This window comes from Grampus griseus (assembly GCF_964374135.1).
Source record: "Grampus griseus genome assembly, chromosome: 2".
NCBI lineage: Eukaryota > Metazoa > Chordata > Mammalia > Artiodactyla > Delphinidae > Grampus > Grampus griseus.
This window is the reverse complement of record NC_139018.1, coordinates 53,241,024-53,259,736: the sequence shown is the minus strand read 5'-3', so window position 1 is coordinate 53,259,736 and position 18,713 is coordinate 53,241,024.

The following is an 18,713-nucleotide window of genomic DNA, read 5'->3' as shown; positions in this document are numbered from 1 at the left end:
ACAGGGATATTGGCTCGGTGCTTTGTGACAGCCTGGAGGGGTGGGATAGGGAGGATGGGAGGGAGGGAGACGCAAGAGGGAAGACATATGGGAACATATGTTTATGTATGACTGATTCACTTTGTTATAAAGCAGAAACTAACACACCATTGTAAAGCAATTATACCCTAATAAAGATGTTAAAAAAAAAATCTTTACGCATTAAACACTTTTAAATAACAACTTTAGGTTTGAGGTCTATGCTTTGTTTTAATCTCAGCAACAGCTGTCTAACATAATAGAAATTTGAGAACTCCCAATGCTTTTTAATCAACAACTTCTTGCATATTTTAGAAGTGTATAATTGAGAGTTTTCTACCTCTTGTAACAACAGTATGGGCAAAAGGTTTTTAAAGTAGGAGAATAAAAATACAAAAATGAACTAAATTAACTGAGATCTCTTAAAACTAAAAGTAGCCTTACAATTGTTTTTCTGTACTATAAATCTGACCACTAAATAGTTTTATTTATAGAGCAGAGACAGATGTTTAAATACATTAAAAGCTATCTATTTTAACATGGTGTCACATTTGGGGATTGGATATATTTCTTTGAACTGACCAAGAATGTCAGTGGTATATTGTGTTAGATCAGTTGTTGACCTTCAAGAAGATGTGAACTTTATGAAGAAAAAAAGCCCAGGTAGTCATAGTAAAACGTAGTGACTAATGGCCGTTTTCTTTATAAATAGTGATTCTAGAGATGGAAAGAAAAAAATTGGTTTAAAAATATTTGAATCACACACACACACAAAAAACCCAAACACCCAAACTCAGTTTTGGAACCTATATGAGAGAAATGTATATATAATTTTAGAGGTGGAAAATTTTTTCCTCTACCCTTCTGGGTTCTTCTGGGTGATCTAATAATTAAATTGGCATGAGACAGATTAACAGGAGAAAAACACATTTAATTAAGTACATATGGGGGTCCCATAGGATATGAAACCCCTAGGCAGTCAGGCAATTGAGACTTACATGTCATTCAGAGCCAAGAAGGGGATAGGGATCTAGTACTGCAAAGGAGAGGAAGATAGAAAGAAAAAATGTTTGGTAAATAAATGATTGCCATGCCATGCAGAGACAATGGAAGACCGAGAGAAATTTGAAACAGGCCTTGCTGAGCTCCCCCACGCCTCCACCTCTGCCCCTCCCCAGTTTACCACATCTAGCCCACACTCTTTGCAGTTCTCTGGTGATAACTCTCTTCCTGGACCAGGTCCTCTATCTAAATCTTTTAGGCAGTTGAGGGGGATGTAAAGGCTCTACCTGAGTCTTTTAGGCCTCGATCATCATCAGCTCAGAATAGTCTGCATGCCAGTGTGACACATTCTGAGGAGACTTATTCTGAATCCCATCAATATATACATATTTCCACCAATAAGATTACAGAGAGAATCTTTCATCATTTATTCCTTTTATCTTTAAAAATAATACATGTTTGGAAAACAAAAACAATATTTGTGGAAGAAATTACTTTTTCACTGTGGAGTAAGAACAGTGATATTTTAAAATGAAAACATTCGGGGGGAAAAAAGGGATGTTAAGGTTATGGCAGTTGTTCATATACAGTCTACCGTTTTTCAATGCTATCTTTTCTCCTGAAATTTCATTTAAAGCGAAATGGCAGAAACTTGCTTTTTAAAAAAATTCTATTTATTTAGTGTCAGTTAAGAAAAAACAATCTCATATGAGAATAGTAGAGAGTTTTCATGCAGAGGATATCAATAGATATTTCACTTTCCACATGGCGAACAACCCAATGGATTAGGTCTAGCTGTGGCCACAGGACTTTTCTAGCTGGAAGCAGATGGTTAGTTGTAACCAGAACATACATAAAATAGCTGCCCTCTCTAAAACCTCAGCAGTAATCTCATTTTATTTTCAGACTAGTTTTTATAAGTAATGTGTATCTAAAATATAGAGTAACACATATATTATAAAACTAAAAGAAAAATTGCTTCCTTTTTATCTGGGAGAGAAGAGGTCATGTGTTACACTGTAGCTGTCTTTTGGTGAGAATATCACAACTTAATTTGATGATTTGGCTTATGCATTAAAATATCAAAACAAACCAACAACAACAACATAATTATTCCAACTCAAACATCTGAGGAAGTCTATTGGTAAAATTTATGCTTGAGGCATATTCTTTTGAAATCAGAATGAATATATTCATAAGAAAACAAATGTGAAACTAACTACCTTGGTATAGAAATGGCTATCTGGTTGGTTTTTGGGTAAAAACTGGAATGTATGTAACTAAAGTAGACCAAAAATTTTTTATTATAGTTTACCTAGTGAATCATTTTACTCTTAAAATAGATGCAATCAAATTTTAGATTTATCACAGCTTTTCTTGGATTACTTCTTTCGTAATGTAGAATTCAATGAGTCACTTGCTTAGGTGGAGAGAAAATCAGTACTACAAATACACTTATTTTTTTCCATAGAAATTCCCAATAGAAATTATTCTATGATCCAATACATTTCTTAGTGAAGAAATATATTCTATTAGTGAAATAGAAGTATGTACTCAATATTGCTTAGTCATTTTATACCATAGTACCTAATTACATTGCAACCCGGTTTTAACAGTGTAAATCATTTTCTTTCCTCTTTATATAGCATAATTTTAAGTAATCATGCATTGCAATTCTTAGGTAGACTTCCAACTGGGATTAAAAATATCAAGGTATAGTTTGCCCTCTAAATCTGAAAACTATAAAAATCAACCCATACAGAAGTATACTCAAGATCTGCAGCATTATTATAAGAGACAAACTTGAAATTGATTCTTAATGAGAGTGTTTTGTCACTTCTGTTGAATCTGGGGGTTTCTGAAAACACTGTAACCAATAGAACTGTTGACCACATAAATTAGGTAATTATTATTTTCACAAAGCAAAGGACTACTAATCTTCATAAGAAAAATCTAGTTAGTTAGAGGTGTTATTATTTCTCCAGCAAAATTCGAGGTAGAAAACACCTTATCCAACTTAGAAAGATTTTTATCCTTTTGGTAAATTTAACCAGAGAGTTTATCAGGCTTCTAATATGATAACCTATCATTAAAACCTTGGTTATAATTCTTCATGATACTCATGCTTGGCAAAAAACTGTGGGTCATAACTTTATCTCCTTTATAAAGACCCATAAGAGTGAAGGAGTAATCTGACAACGTTATTTAAAGTTTTTGTACATTTGACAGTTATACTCACCAGGGTAAACTAACATATTTTTAGAATGAAAATCAGTCTTTCAGGATTTAATTTAGCATGTCTGTTGTCACAAAGCCCAGTTACTTCAAAATGAATTAATAAAATCAATATGAATGTTTAAAGACTAGATATTAGATGTGTAAGGATCGCATGAAAGTACTAAAATCTTGTTATATCATGTCTGAAATACCAAAATGACTTTCTATTTGATAACTTTTGATGCATTCATTCTTTCAGCAACTATAGAGCTATGTTCCACCCGGTAGTCTAGACACTAAAAACACAAAAGCAGACTAGCAGATATGAACACAACCACAGTTAGTGAAGTGTTTGATAATAGGTATTTGTTTTAATTGGGACATAGTTGACATATAACATTATGTAAGTTTACATTGTGTAAGTTTAAGGTGTATAATGTTTTGATTTGATACACTTATATATTGCAAAATGATTACCACCATAGCATTACATAACAGTTCTATCACATCACATAATTATTGTTTCTTTTTTGTGGTGAGAACAATTAAGATCTAGTCTCTTAGCAACTTTGTAGTTTATAATATAGTATTTTTTACTATAATCATTATGCTGTACATTAGATCTCCAGGACTTATTTATCTACTAGATGCGATTTTGTACCCTTGAATTTGTCCCCAATTTTCCCACCCACCAACCCCTGGTAGCCACCATTCTAGTCTCTGTTTCCAGAAGTTTGTTTTTTTAGACTCTACATATAAGTGATATCATACATGTCTTTTTTGTCTCATCTCACTTAGCATAATGCCATCAAGGTCATTTCATGTTGTTGCAAATGGCAGGATTTCTTTCTTTCTCATGGCTGAATAATATTCATATTTATATATCTACCACATCTTTATCCATTCATCTGTTGACAGATACTTAGGTTGTTTCCATATCTTAGCTATTTTGGATAAACATGGGAGTGCAGATATCTCTTTGACATACTTTTTTTTCATTTCCTTTGTACATATACCTAGAAGTGCGATTGCTGGATTATATGGTAGTTCTACTTTTAATTTTTTGAGGAACCTCCATGCTGTTTTCCACAGTGGCTGTACCAATTTATATTTCACCATCAATGAACAGGAGTTCCCTTTTCTACACATCCTTGCCAACACTGGTTATCTCTTGTCTTCTTGATGACAGCCATTTTAACAGGTATGAGGTGATATTATGGTTTTGATTTGCATTCTCTTGATAAGTAATTAATGCATTGAGCATCTCTTCCAGTACCTGTTGGCTATTTCTATGTCTTCTTGGCAAAAATGTCTATTTAGTTCCTCTGCCCATTTTTTAATTGGATTATTTGTATTTTGGTATTGAGTTGTATGAATTCTTTTCTATTTTGGATGTTAACCCTTTATCATATATATGGTTTGCAAATATTTTCTCCCATTCCATAGGTTGTCTTTTCATTTTGTTGATGGTTTCTTTTGCTGTGCAGGAAAGCAAAGCTTTCATTTTATGTAGTCCCACTTGTTGATTTTTGCTTTTGCTGCTTGTGCTCTGTGTCACATCCAAAAAAATTATTGCCAAGACAAATCTTAAGGAGCTTCTTCCTATGTTCACTTCTAAATGTTTTATGATATCAGGTCTTATGTTTAAGTTTTTAATTCATTTCTAGTTAATTTTTGTGAGTAGTGTAAGATAAGGATCCAATTTCATTTTACTACCTGTTGTTATCCAGTTTTCCTAACACCATTTGTTGAAGAGGCTATCCTTTTCCCATTGCGAGTTCTTGACTCCCTTGTCAAAAAAGAATCATAAATAGTATTAACAAAAAACAGTGAAATTAAAAGAAAAAAAGTGATTCATTCTTCCTGAGAGTGAGAAGTTTAGTATATAGGAATCAGAGAAAACTTTTTAGAAAATGTTATATTTTATCTGAGTCTTTAAAGATGAAGAAGGAATTATTGTATAAAATGACACATGTTGCATAATGTTATAATTAAATTTTGGCTAAAGAAAAAATAGGTGGCCAGAAAAGGCCATTAGGTGACTGTAGCTCCATCCAGGGTATGATAAGTCAAAATTAAATGAAAGCTATGGAAGTGAATTCCAGAAAAGTGGGCTGTGAGTCTTACCCTTAACTTCCATGTCTCAAAGAAGAGTGGGTGTTTGTTTTTTTTGACATCTCTGAAATCAAGAATTATCTTAAAATCAATAGCACATCATACTTTTTTTGCAGCCTGTCTTCATTAGCAGAATGTAAATGACTAGAGAATCTTACAGCTTCTCAGATTCAATGATATATGGTAATGCAGGACTTGTAAAGAGAACAGTTAGGCAGATCTGCCTGGTTGCAACCACCCTACGCCATTCCCTCCACTCCCAGCTACTCAGAGGAGAGTATCAGTTTTCTTTTCACCTCTTTTGAGAGAGGGACTTTATTTATTTATTTGGCCACGTGGCATGTAGGATCTTAGTTCCCTGCTTCCCGACCAGGGATTGGCCCCATACCCCCTGCAGTGGAAGCACTGTGTCTTAACCACTGGACTGCCAGGGAAGTCCTGAGAGAGGGACTTTAAAGAGACCATTGAATAGCCTGCTATGCTTTCTTTGAGCTTAGCAGACTCATAGAACGAAGGTCTGATTCCAACTTAAAGGGAGATAGGCAGACTTTATAGCTGCTTTGAGAACAAACCAAGTGTAGTCTGCATCTCCAGAGTGTTTCCTATGAACACAAATTGTGCCATATGCTAGCACTGGGTCATTTAACAAGTCTCATCAAAGGGGCTGCCGGGGGTGGGCTGGGGGCATGGTGTACTCAGGGAATGACTAGTAATCTAGTGTGCCAGAGTAGAGGCCAAATGAAAGGTGGAAGGAGAAGTTAAATAGGCCGGTTGAACCTAAACTGCAAAAATCCTCAAATTTCACATTTAAGAATTGGGTATAGACTCTTCAGGCATTAGGGAACCAGCCTAGTGAGCAAGAAATAACATGATCTGATCTGTGAAAACAGAGATAGGAGAAATGTGAATTTGAAGGCAGGGAACCAAGCAATAATTATTTTAAAACCATTTGAATATTCAAAGCAAGAAATGATGAGGATCTAGAATACAACTAATGGTATGAGAAGGATCTTATCAACCTATTGGAGGTAGAATCAGATAGGAGTTGGACTTAAGTTCATATATGTTTGGGAATTCTCAGCATACATGGTGTAGTTAAATAAACATAAGTTGATAGGATAAGGAAGAACATGTAGTGTGAGGAAAGGATGTAGGATAGGCTTTGAGAGTTGAGAATAGAAAGAATGGAATAGAATAGAATAGAATAGAGAATATTTATGGTGTTAGAGAAGAAAAGGAATCAAAAGCAACACAAGAGAGAGAAAAATTGGAGGAAATAGTAAGAAAACGAGAGAGAAGGGTTATATTAGTCCTTCTCTTTAGATCCATAATTTGTCTTATTACCCCACCAGTTATTTGTAATTAAGATGACAATAATAATTATAATCACTATACCTTTATGATAACTAGAATTGTACTCAATGAAAATACACACACACACATATATATGTACTGCAAATATGTTATTCATCAATTCTATATAGACAGTCAATTGTATTGACTTTGTATTTAGCATGATATTTCTAGCAGCCTAGGATATGTTAGACTCAGTCTATAGGTAGACTCAGTCTATTTATTTGGCAGTTTCATTCCTAAGGATCTGCACTGGAGGGCTTTTGCTGATTGTTTTCAATCCCTAAAAGTCAGTGTTTTCAATCCCTAAAAGTCAGAAGCAGATATCTTTTGTAAAACGAGACAGTACTTTCCCCCTGCTTTCAGCAATCATCTGTGATTGTCTCTCACTTTTCTCCCATTCCCCTTATTTTGGAAGTACACTCTATCCACCATCCACAGGAGTGAAAAAATAACTTGTTATTCCATTCCTCTGGAGACAGCACAGGGTATTGTCAAAGAATAATCAGAATCTTATCTTGAGATACACCACGCATGTAGACATGAAAACGCATGTGTGTGTACGCATACACACAGAAAAAAAATATTTTCTACGGATATTGACTAATGTTATTTAACAGCAATAATAGCAGTCATTTTCCCTGGCTAAATGAAAGAAAGAATGAGTCTAGAATCCTAGACGACCTTGTACACTTTTGCAGGTTGTGTACTTCACAACTTTAGGGATGAATATTCACATCATAGCCCATGTGAACTGTATCTTCTAGAACTAGGCAGTGCACAGCCTAGGGGGCCACATGGACTTGCTAATGTATCCAGGGAAGAAGAACCACAGAGACTGAAAGCAAACTAGATAATCTTGTTTCAACTGGCTCCAACTGTGCTGAAAAGTTGCTCCATCTTCGGACTTCCCAATAATATATATCTTCACATTCCTGTGTCTTATTAGCTTAAGCTAATTTGGGCTAGTGCTACAGCAATGGAAAGAGTTCCAAATCTTTGCTTCATCAGAAAAAAATTCATTCAGAAAATGTATTTACCAAATATTTATTGAATAATTATTATGTGTAAGACTGTGTTCCTCATGCTGGTTATAGAGCAGTAAACAAATATTCAAAACCATTGACCTCACAGAGGTCATTTTAATGGATGTAGTTTTCCCAATGCATCAGAACAAAGAAATAGCAAAAAAGTTTTGGGGATAGCTTCCTAACTGGAGACTAGAAGCTGGGAATTCAAACATTGTCTAGATTGATATTAAACAAATGGAAACATGGTACTGAGTCAAAATATTTTAGATATCAAGAGATAATTTAAAATTATGAAAATAAAATTCTTTGGGAAAAGTTAGGAGATAATCTGTTTTAGACAAGGTTCTACCAGTATGTGCTTTCACTTAAGGTGGGGTTCTTCTTGTCAATCTTAAAATATCCATTTTAAATGGAATGGTTTTGCAAAACTCAGTGACATATATTTTTTGAACTACAATGATATCAAGAATTCTTTCATTTTCCAATTCAAATTTATACCCTTATTTTGCTACAATGCATATTCTTATCATCTTGGTGACACAGAAATATGTGTGTCTATCAGCCATAGGATATGGTTTTAAATAATATTTCAGTGATATCTGAATACCCAAATGTTTAAATTTGAAATAAATAATAAATACTCTAATGAAAAAAGTGTTTTTTTGAGACATGCAGTCCATATGCTTAACACTTGCTGAAATTTTTAACATAGCTGTCACCTTGTCAGAAATATAAAATTGCTTAAGAATGCAGCTCATTGATTATGTATCTTATTGTATAAATGTTTCCACTGTCTCCTGAGAAGTATAACAAAATTTAACTAGTAATAAAAACAGCAATGCATCACCAAGAAAATCTGTGAGTTTTCCTGTTAATTTTCATGTGCTAATGTGCTGTTAATTTACCATTTCATATCATTTTTTAAACTTCAGATGATTTTATTAAACAGTAAAAGTACTACTTTTTTCTTTCATTCTTTTTTTGGTCAGGCACAAAATTTATCATATATATGTGAATTTCTAAGAGTCATGCCCATGTCATTAGTATTTTGTTGTAATAATGATTTTAAATACATTATATTATTGTACATGCACTATAGATGAGAATATTTCTAAGTTTCATTCTCTAAGAAACATAGTCAGGTAAGTAGATTTTGTATGAATGAAAGATATCTACCTAGAATTATATAATCATTGAGCTGTAAATTTATACACAGTGCATTTGAGCCACTCATTTTTACAGATGAAGCTACTGTCTTAGCTTGAAATAAACTACTGATAATCTGAACTAAAGCTCAAGTCTCATTCAACCTTAGTAACTTTTATATGACTACAGGTGAGAAATAAATTCTTATCCTAGAAGAAACTGCTATGCATTTGTAGTAGCTGTGGCATTGAAGCGTAGCAGGATGAGGGAAGGAATTCTGGCAAGGGCATAATTCAAATGTGATTGATGACTGCAGAGTTGTTGCCAGTCTTCTACTACATCATAATGCTTTTAGGCGAGAAATTTTATCTCTTACCATTGATATATATGAGATATTAACCTATGTTATTTATTCTATGGTCAAGGGTCACTAAGTAATGCTACAAACATTTATCTTATCCTAGAGAAACTGATCAGTTAATCTTGAAGCGTCAACTGGCAGACTTCATTCATTCATTTATTCATTCATTCAGAAACATATCAGGAAACTGGATGCCAGGTATGCAGAAATGACTAAGACATGTCCTTATCTCAAGTAGTTTATTGTCTAGAAGAAAGGATAGATGTAAACAAATAACTGAAAACTAGTACATAGAGTATCATTAAGAAAATTAAGTTGGCACACCTCAAAAGGAGGAGGTCATGTACAAGGCTAGCTGCCAAGGTGACATGCTTTCTTTTATCTTGTCCAGCAGAGGGGGCTGCCAGTAGCAGCAACATTTCTTCGTCCATACTGGTGGAAATGACAGCATTGCTCTTCCTGAAGATAGTGCCTTTGGGAAAAGAAAGACCTTTTCTCCTCACAGAACAAGTGGGAGTCTCTGATCTACTGCTTACTCAGTACTAGGTAATGCATTGTCACCTCAGACAATAGATCTTCAGTATATGAATTGGGGGGGGACACAAACTCAGACCACAGGATTCTGCCCCTGGCCCCCCAAATTCATGTCCTTCTCATGTCATCAACTCAAAAATCTAGGTCAAGGTGGGCAGAGTCAAGATGGTAGACCAGGAGGATGCGGAGTTCGCGTCTCTGCACGACTAGGGCACCTACAAAGTACTGGCGGGGGACCACAGACACGTAAGGGGATGGAAGGAACCCCCAGCAACCGGGTAGGAAGTTCGGGGAATTGAAGGGGGAGGAAAAGTGGAGGCGGGACAGCACCAGAGCCCTGGAGGAGAGGCTGGGGGAGGGGAAGGGTTCCCACGCCCATAGCGGGGAAGGGGGGAATCGTTGGGAGGGCGGAGGACCAGAAGGGAGTGTGGCCAGCATTTCGCCTGCCCATTTGGGCCCCAGGGAGCCTGCTGAAATCCCGGGCTTGATCCTCTGCCCACTGAGGCCCCTTCCAGCTGCATGGGTCCTGAGGGAGTGGGAGGGAGAGGAGGCGGAGCAAAAGTAAAGGCCGGACAGACAGGACAAGTGCCCCTGGGGGGCATCTGGGGGAGGGGAGGAGTTCCCACACACAGTGGGAGGCCTACCCACGGTTAGGGGTTCAGCAGCAACAGGAGAGATGCTTGGGAGAGTGGAGGAACAGAAGGGAGCATGACCAGCACTTCTCCTGCCCAGTTGGGCACCAGGGAACCTGTTGGGCTCCCGGGCCTAATCCTCCACCCACAGAGGCTCCCTCCGGCCATGCAGAGCCTAAGCCCCACGCATACACCCGCAGCCAGGGCCCTACCTCTACACAGGGCACTCCAAAACAAGACCCCCTCTGAGACCCCCTCCAACCCCACTGGGCATAAACCACACCCACATACCCTCACCCTGGGGCCTTATCTCCAAACTCCAGAACTCTACACTCGGAGGCTCCCCTCAGTCTGTGCTGCCTCTCCCCACCACAGGTCCTAAGCCTAGGCCCTGCCCCATGCTTAAAAGTCACCCAGACCTAGGCCCTGCCTCCGACCCTAAACCCCACCCCAGCCTAAGTTCCACCCCCACCTAACCTCCATCCCACAGAGCTACGACCTTTTCCAGCCTTTTTTTTTCTTTTAGGTTGCAGTTCTGTTTTACCTAGTTGTTGTTAATTCATTTATGCTTTTATTTTTTCTAATAAATTTGTTATTATTTTAATTTTATTTTATTCTTTATACTTTGTTATTGTTCTGCTCCTTTTGACTTGTTCCCTTTTTTAAATTCTTTTTTCTGTTGTGGTTCTGTTTTACCTTGTTGTAGTTGTTTCAATTATATTTTTATTTTAACTAATATATTTTTTATCTTTCTACTTGTATTTTATTTTTTATTCTTTGTTATTGTACTGCTCCTTTTTTCTTCTTTTCTTTTGCCACACCATGTGGCTTGTGGAATCTTTGTTCCCAGGCAGGGGGTTGGGCCTGAGCTCCTGTTGTGGGAGCGCCAAGTGCAAACCACTGGACTAACAGAGAACCTCAGACCCCAGGGAATGTTAATTGGAGTGAGGCCTTCTGGAGGTCCTCATCTCAGCACCAAGACCCAGAACTACCAAACTGCCTGCAAACTCCAGTGCTGGACACCTCAGGCCAAACAACCAGTAAGACAGAAATACAGTCCCACCCATCAAAAAAAATGAGATGACAAAAAAGTATGTTACAGAAGAAGGAGCAAGGTAAAAACCTGCAAGACCAAATAAATGAAGAGGAAATAGGCAACCTACCTTAAAAACAATTCAGAGTAATGATAGTAAAGATGATCCAAAATCTCAGAATGGAGGCACTGATAGAGAAAATACAAGAAATGTTTAACAAAGACCTAGAAGACCTAAAGAACAAACAAACAGTGATGAACCACAAATAACTGAAAAGAAAAATACACTAGTAAGAATCAATAGTAGAATAACTGAGGCAGAAGAGTGAATAAGTGAGCTGGAAGATAGAATGATGGAAATAACTGCCGAGGAGCAGAATGAAGAAAAAGAATGAAAAGAATTGAGGACAGTCTCAGAAACCTCTGGGACAACATTAAATGCATCAACATTCTAATTAAAGGGATCCCAGAAAAAGAAGAGAAAGAGAAAAGGTCTGAGAAAATATTTGAAGAGATTATAGTCAAAAACTTCCCTAACATGGGAAAGGAAATAGCCACCCAAGTCCAGGAAGCACAGAGAGTCCCATACAGGATAAACCCTGGGAGAAACACACCAAGATACATATTAATCAAACTAACAAAAATGAAATTCAAAGAAAAATTATAAAAATCAGCAATGGAAAAGCAACAAATAACATACAATGGAATCCCCATAAGGTTATCAGCTGATTTCTCAGCAGAAACTCTGCAAGCCAAAAGGGAGTGGCAGGATATATTTAAACTCATGAAGGGGAAAAACCTACAACCAAGATTACTCTACCCAAAAAGGATCTCATTCAGATTCAATGGAGAAATCAAAACCTTCTCAGACAAGCAAAAGCTAAGAGAATTTAGCACCACAAGACCAGCTTTACAAAAAATGCTAAAGGAACTTCTCTAAGTGGGAAACACAAGAGAAGAAAAAGACCCGCAAAAACAAATCCAAATCAATTAAGAAAATGGTAATAGGAATATGCATATTGATAATCACCTTGAGTGTAAGTGAATTAAATGCTCCAACCAAAAGACACAGACTGGCTGAATGGATACAAAAATAAGACCCATATATATGCTGCCTACAAGATACCCATTTCAGACCTAGGGACACATACAGACTGAAAGTGAGGGGATGGAAAATGATATTCTATGCAAATGGAAAACACAAGAAAGCTGGAGTAGCAATACTCATATCAGATAAAATAGACTTTAAAGACTGTTACAAGAGTTAAGGAAGGACACTACATAATGATCAAGGGATCAATCCAAGAAGAAATCATAACAATTGTAAATATTTATGCACCCAGCATAGGAGCACCTCAATACATAAGGCAGATGCTAACAGTCATAAAAGGAAAAATAGGCAGTAACACAATAAAAGTGGGGGACTTTAACACTCCACTTACACCAACAGACAGATCATCCAGATAGAAAATAAATAAGGAAACACAAGCTTTAAATGACACAATAGACCAGATAGACTTAATTGATATCTATAGGACTTTCCACCTGAAAGTGGAAGAATACACTTTCTTCTTCAGTGTACACAGAACGTTCTCCAGAATAGGTCACAAATCAAACCTTGGAAAATTTAAGGAAATTGAAATCATATCAAGCATCTTTTCCAACCACAATGCTATGAGATTAGAAATCAATTACAGGAATAAAACTGTAAAAAAGATAAATACATGGAGGCTAAATAGTGCATTGTTAAGTAACCAAGAGATCATTGCAGATACCAAAGAATAAATTTAAAAATACCTAGAAACAAAAGACAATGAAAACACGATGATCCAAAACTTCTGGGACACAGCAAAAGCAGTTCTAAGAGGGAAGTTTATAGCAATTCAAGCTCACATCAAGAAACAAGAAAAATCTCAAACAATCTAACCTTACACCTAAAGCAACTAGAAAAAGAAGAACAAAGAAAACCCAAAGTTAGTAGAAGGAAAGAAATCATAAAGATCAGAGCAGAAATAAATAGAAATAGAATCAAAGAAAACAATAACAAAGATCAATAAAACTAAAAGTTGGTTCTTTGAGAAGATAAACAAAATTGATAAGCCTTTAATCAGACTCATCAAGAAAAAAAGGGAGAGGACTCAAATTAATAAAATTAGAAATAAAAAAGGAGAGATTACAAATGACACCACAGAAATTCAAAGGATCATAAGAGACTACTCCAAGCAACTATATGCCAATAAAATGGACAACCTGGAAGAAATGGACAAATTCATGGAAAAGTACAACTTTCCAAGACTGGAAAAGGAAGAATTAGAAAATATAAACAGACCAATCACAAGTAATGAAATGGAAACTATAATTAAAAATCTTCCAGCAAGTAAAAGTCCAGGATCAGATGGCCTCACAGGCGAATTCTATCAAACATTTAGCAAAGATTTAATACCTATCCTTCTCAAATTCTTCCAAAAGATTACGGAGGAAGGAACACTCCCAAACTCGTTCTACAAGGGCACCATCACACTGATACCAAAACCAGACAAAGATATCACAAGAAAAGAAAATTACAGACCAATATCACTGATGAACATAGACGCAAAAATCCTCAACAAAATACTAGCAAACAGGGCCTTCCCTGTTGGTGCAGTGGTTGAGAGTCTGCCTGCCAATGCAGGGGACACGGGTTCGTGCCCCAGTCCGGAAAGATCCCACATGCCGCGGAGTGGCTGGGCCTGTGAGCCATGACCACTGAGCCTGCATGTCCGGAGCCTGTGCTCTGCAATGGGAGAGGCCACAACAGTGAGAGGCCTGCGTACCACACACACACACACACACAAAAATACTAGCAAACAGAATCCAACAACACATTGTAAAGATCATACAATGTGATCAGGTGGGATTTATCCCAGAGATGCAAGGATTCTTCAATATACGCAAATCAATGTGATACACCATATTAACAAATTAAAGAATAAAAACAATACGATCATCTCAATAGATGCAGAAAGAGCTTTTGACAAAATTCAACACCATTTATGATAAAAACTCTTCAGAAAGTGGGCATAGAGGGAACTTTCCTCAACATAATAAAGGCCATATACAACAAACCCACAGCAAACATCATTCTCAATGGTAAGAAACTGAAAGCATTTCCTGTAAGATCAGGAACAAGACAAGCATGTCCACTCTTGCCACTATTATTCAACATAGTGTTGGAAGTCCTAGCCATGGCAATCAGAGAAGAAAAAGAAATAAAAGGAATAAAATTGGAAAAGAAGACGTAAAAGTGTCACTGTTTGCAGATGACATGATACTATACAGAGAAAATCCTAAAGATGCCACCAGAAAACTACTAAAACTAATCAATGAATTTGGTAAGGTTGCAGATATGAAATTAATGCACAGAAATCTCTTGCATTCCTATACACTAACAACACAAAAACAGGAAGAGAAATTAAGGAAACACTCCTATTTACCATCACAACAAAAAGAATAAAATACCTAGGAATTAACCTACCTAAGGAGGCAAAAGATCTGTACTCAGAAAACTATAAAACACTGATGAAAGAAATCAGAGATGACACAAACAGATGGAGAAATATACCATGCTCCTTGGAAGAATCAATATTGTGAAAATGACTATACTACCCAAAGCAAACTACAGGTTCAGTGCAACACCTATCAAATTGCCAATGTCATTTTTCACAGAATTAGAACAAAAAATTATACAATTTGTCTGGAAGCACAAAAGACTCCGAATGGCCAAAGCATCTTGAGAAAGAAAAACAGAGCTGGAGGAATCAGGCTCCCCAACTTCAGACTATACTACAAAGCTACAGTAATCAAGACAGTATGATACTGGCACAAAAACAGAAATATAGATCAATGGTACAGGATAGAAAGGCCAGAGGTAAACCCACGTATCTGTGGTCACCTAATCTATGACAAAGGAGGTAAGAATATACAATGGAGACAAGACAGCATCTTCAATAAATGGTGCTGGGAAAACTGGACAACTACATGTAAAAGAATGAAATTAGAACACTACCTAATGCTGTACACAAAAATAAACTCAAAATGGATTAAAGACCTAAATTTAAGACCGGACACTATAAAATTCTTAGAGGAAAACATATGAAAAACACTCTATTACATAAATCACAGCAAGATCTTTTATGATCCACCTCCTAGAGTATTGAAAATAAAAACAAAATAAGAGTATGGGACCTAATTAAACTTAAAAGTTTTGCAAAACAAAGAAAACCATAAACAAGATATAAAAACAACCCACAGAATAGGAGATAATATTTGCAAATGAAGTAATGAACAAAGGATTAATCTCCAAAATATGCAAACAGTTCATGTAGCTCAATATCAAAAACCAAACAACCCAATTAAAAAATGGGCAGAAGGCCTAAATAGACATTTCTCCAAAGAAGATATACAGATTGCCAACAAAAACATGAAAGGATGCTCAACATCACTAAAAAGGAGGCAAGAATATACAATGGGGAAAAGACAGCCTCTTCAATAAGTGGTGCTGGGAAAACTGGACAGCTACATGTAAAAGAATGAAATTAGAACACTCCCTAACACCATACACATAAATAAACTCAAAATGGATTAAATATAAGGCCACACACTATCAAACTCTTAGAAGAAAACATAGGCAGAACACTCTATGACATAAATCACAGCAAGATCCTTTTTGACCCACCTCCTAAAGAAGTGGAAATAAAACCAAAAATAAACAAATGGGACCTAATGAAACTTAAAAGCTTTTGCACAGCAAAGGAAACCATAAACAAGATGAAAAGACAACCCACAGAATGAGAGAAAATATTTGTAAATGAAGCAACTGACAAAGGATTAATCTCCAAATTTACAAGCAGCTCATGCAGCTCAATATCAAAAAAACAAACAACCCAATCCAAAACTGGGCAGAAGACCTAAATAGACATTTCAGCAAGGAAGACACACAGATGGCCAAGAGGCACATGAAAAGATGATCAACAGCACTAATTATTGGAGAAATTCAAATCAAAACTACAATGAGGTATCACCTCACACTGGTCAGAACAGCCATCATCAGAAACTCTACAAACAATAAATGCTGGAGAGGGTGCAGAGAAAAGGGAACCCTCTTGCACTGTTGGTGGGAATGTAAATTGATGCAGCCACTGTGGAGAACAGTATGGAGGTTCCTTAAAAAACTAAAAATAGGACTACCATATGACCCAGCAATCACACCACAGTGCATATACCCTGAGAAAACCAGAATTCAGAGACACATGTTCCCCAATGTTCATTGCAGCACTATTTACAGTAGCTAGGACATGGAAACAACCAAAATGTCCATCAACAGATGAATGGATAAAGAAGATATGGTACATATATATAATGGAATATTACTCAGTCATAAAAAGAAACAAAATTGAGTTATTTGTAGAGAGGTGGGTGGACTTAGATTCTGTCATACAGAGTGAAGTAAGTCAGAAAGAGAAAAATAAATATCGTTTATTAATGCATATATGTGGAATCTAGAAAAATGGTACAGATGAACCTAATTGCAGGGCAGGAATAGAAAGGCAGATGTAGAGAATGGACATGTGGACAGAGAGGGGGAAAGGGAGAGTAGGATGAATTGGGAGATTAGGTTTGACACAAATATACTACTATGTGTAAAATAGATAGCTAGTGGGAACCTGCTGTATAGCACAGGGAGCTCAGCTCGGTGCTCTGTGATGGCCTAGATGGGTGGGATGGGGCTGGGAGGGAGGTCCAAGAGGGAAGGAATATATGTATACATATAGCTGATTCACTTCACTGTACAGCAGAAACTAACACAACATTGTAAAGCAATTATACTCCAATTAAAAAAAAATCTAGGTTGAATGTCTCATCTAAATATCATCTAAATCAGATACAGATGAGACTCTAGTTGTGAACCTATGAAATAAAACATGTCATGTGCTTCCAAAACATAATGGTGGGACAGGCATAGGATAGATATTTTCATTCCAAAAGGGATAAATAGAAAAGAAAAAAGGAGTAACAGGTCCAAGGTATGTTCAACAACTTATGGGGCAAACAGCACTAAACCCCAAGGGTTGAGAACAGTCTTTATTAGCTGTATGTCCCATCTTCCAGACCCACCCATCTGCATTCACACCTTCTGGACACACTGATGCAAGGGTTGGGCCCCCAAAGCTCTAGGTGCCCCACCTGCATGGCTTTGCTGGGCACAGCCCATGCTTCGTCTTCCCAGCTAGAATTGCATTCTGTTGCATTCAGGTGGGACTACCTGTATGGGTTGCAGGAAAGGCCCCGCTCCCACGGTTCTGCTGGATATTGCCCTGGTGAGAACTCTATGGTGGCCGCCCCTGGAGTGGTCTTCTGCCCAGGTTGCATGCCCATGGCTCCAGTTTGCCCCATCCTTCAAAATCCAGGTGGAGGCAGCTAGGCTGCTGGTGCTTTGCTGGATGCCACAGAAGCTTCACCAGAGCCCACTGGGATGGTCCAGGAGCCCGGCACTGGAATTCGGATTGGAGCCCACAGAGTGAGGTGGCCAGGCTCTGTAGGCCCTTGCACTCTCTGCCTGTGATGGGAAGGGCAGCTCTGAAGGTCTCCAGAATGCCTTTGGGGTCATTTTTCCATTTTCTTGATGAATAGCTCCTAGCTTCTTGTTGAAATGGCTAATCCATACAAATATTCCTATCAGATTTGGCCCCACTCTTCACGTTCTCTCCCAAACAAGCTTTTTCATTTCTTTCAATATGGGTAGTAGGAGAATTCTTCAAAATTTAAAGTTCTGCTTCCTTTTTAATTAATAATTCTGTCTTTATTTCTCTCTTCTCAAATCTTACTATAACATCAGGAGGAAGGAAGGAAGGAGGAAATGGGCTGCCCCTTCAACACTTTGCTTAGATATTTCCTCAGCCAGATATCCAATTTCATTGTTCAGAAGTTCTTTCTACAAAATGCTTGAATGTGAACACAGTGCAGTCAAGCTCTTTGCCACTTTATACCAAGAATCGCCTTTCCTCCCATTTCCAACAATATAATTCCCATTTCTGTCTGAGACTTCATCAGAATGGCCTTTACCCTCCACATTTCTACCAACATTCTGTTCACAACAACTTAGGTATTCTCTAAGATTAAGGCTTTCACTACAGCTCTCCTCTTCTCCTTCTGAGCCTACAACAAAATGCTTTTAATGATCTGTTCACAGCATGTAGGCTGTTTTCTAGCATGCACCGCCAAATTCTTCCAAC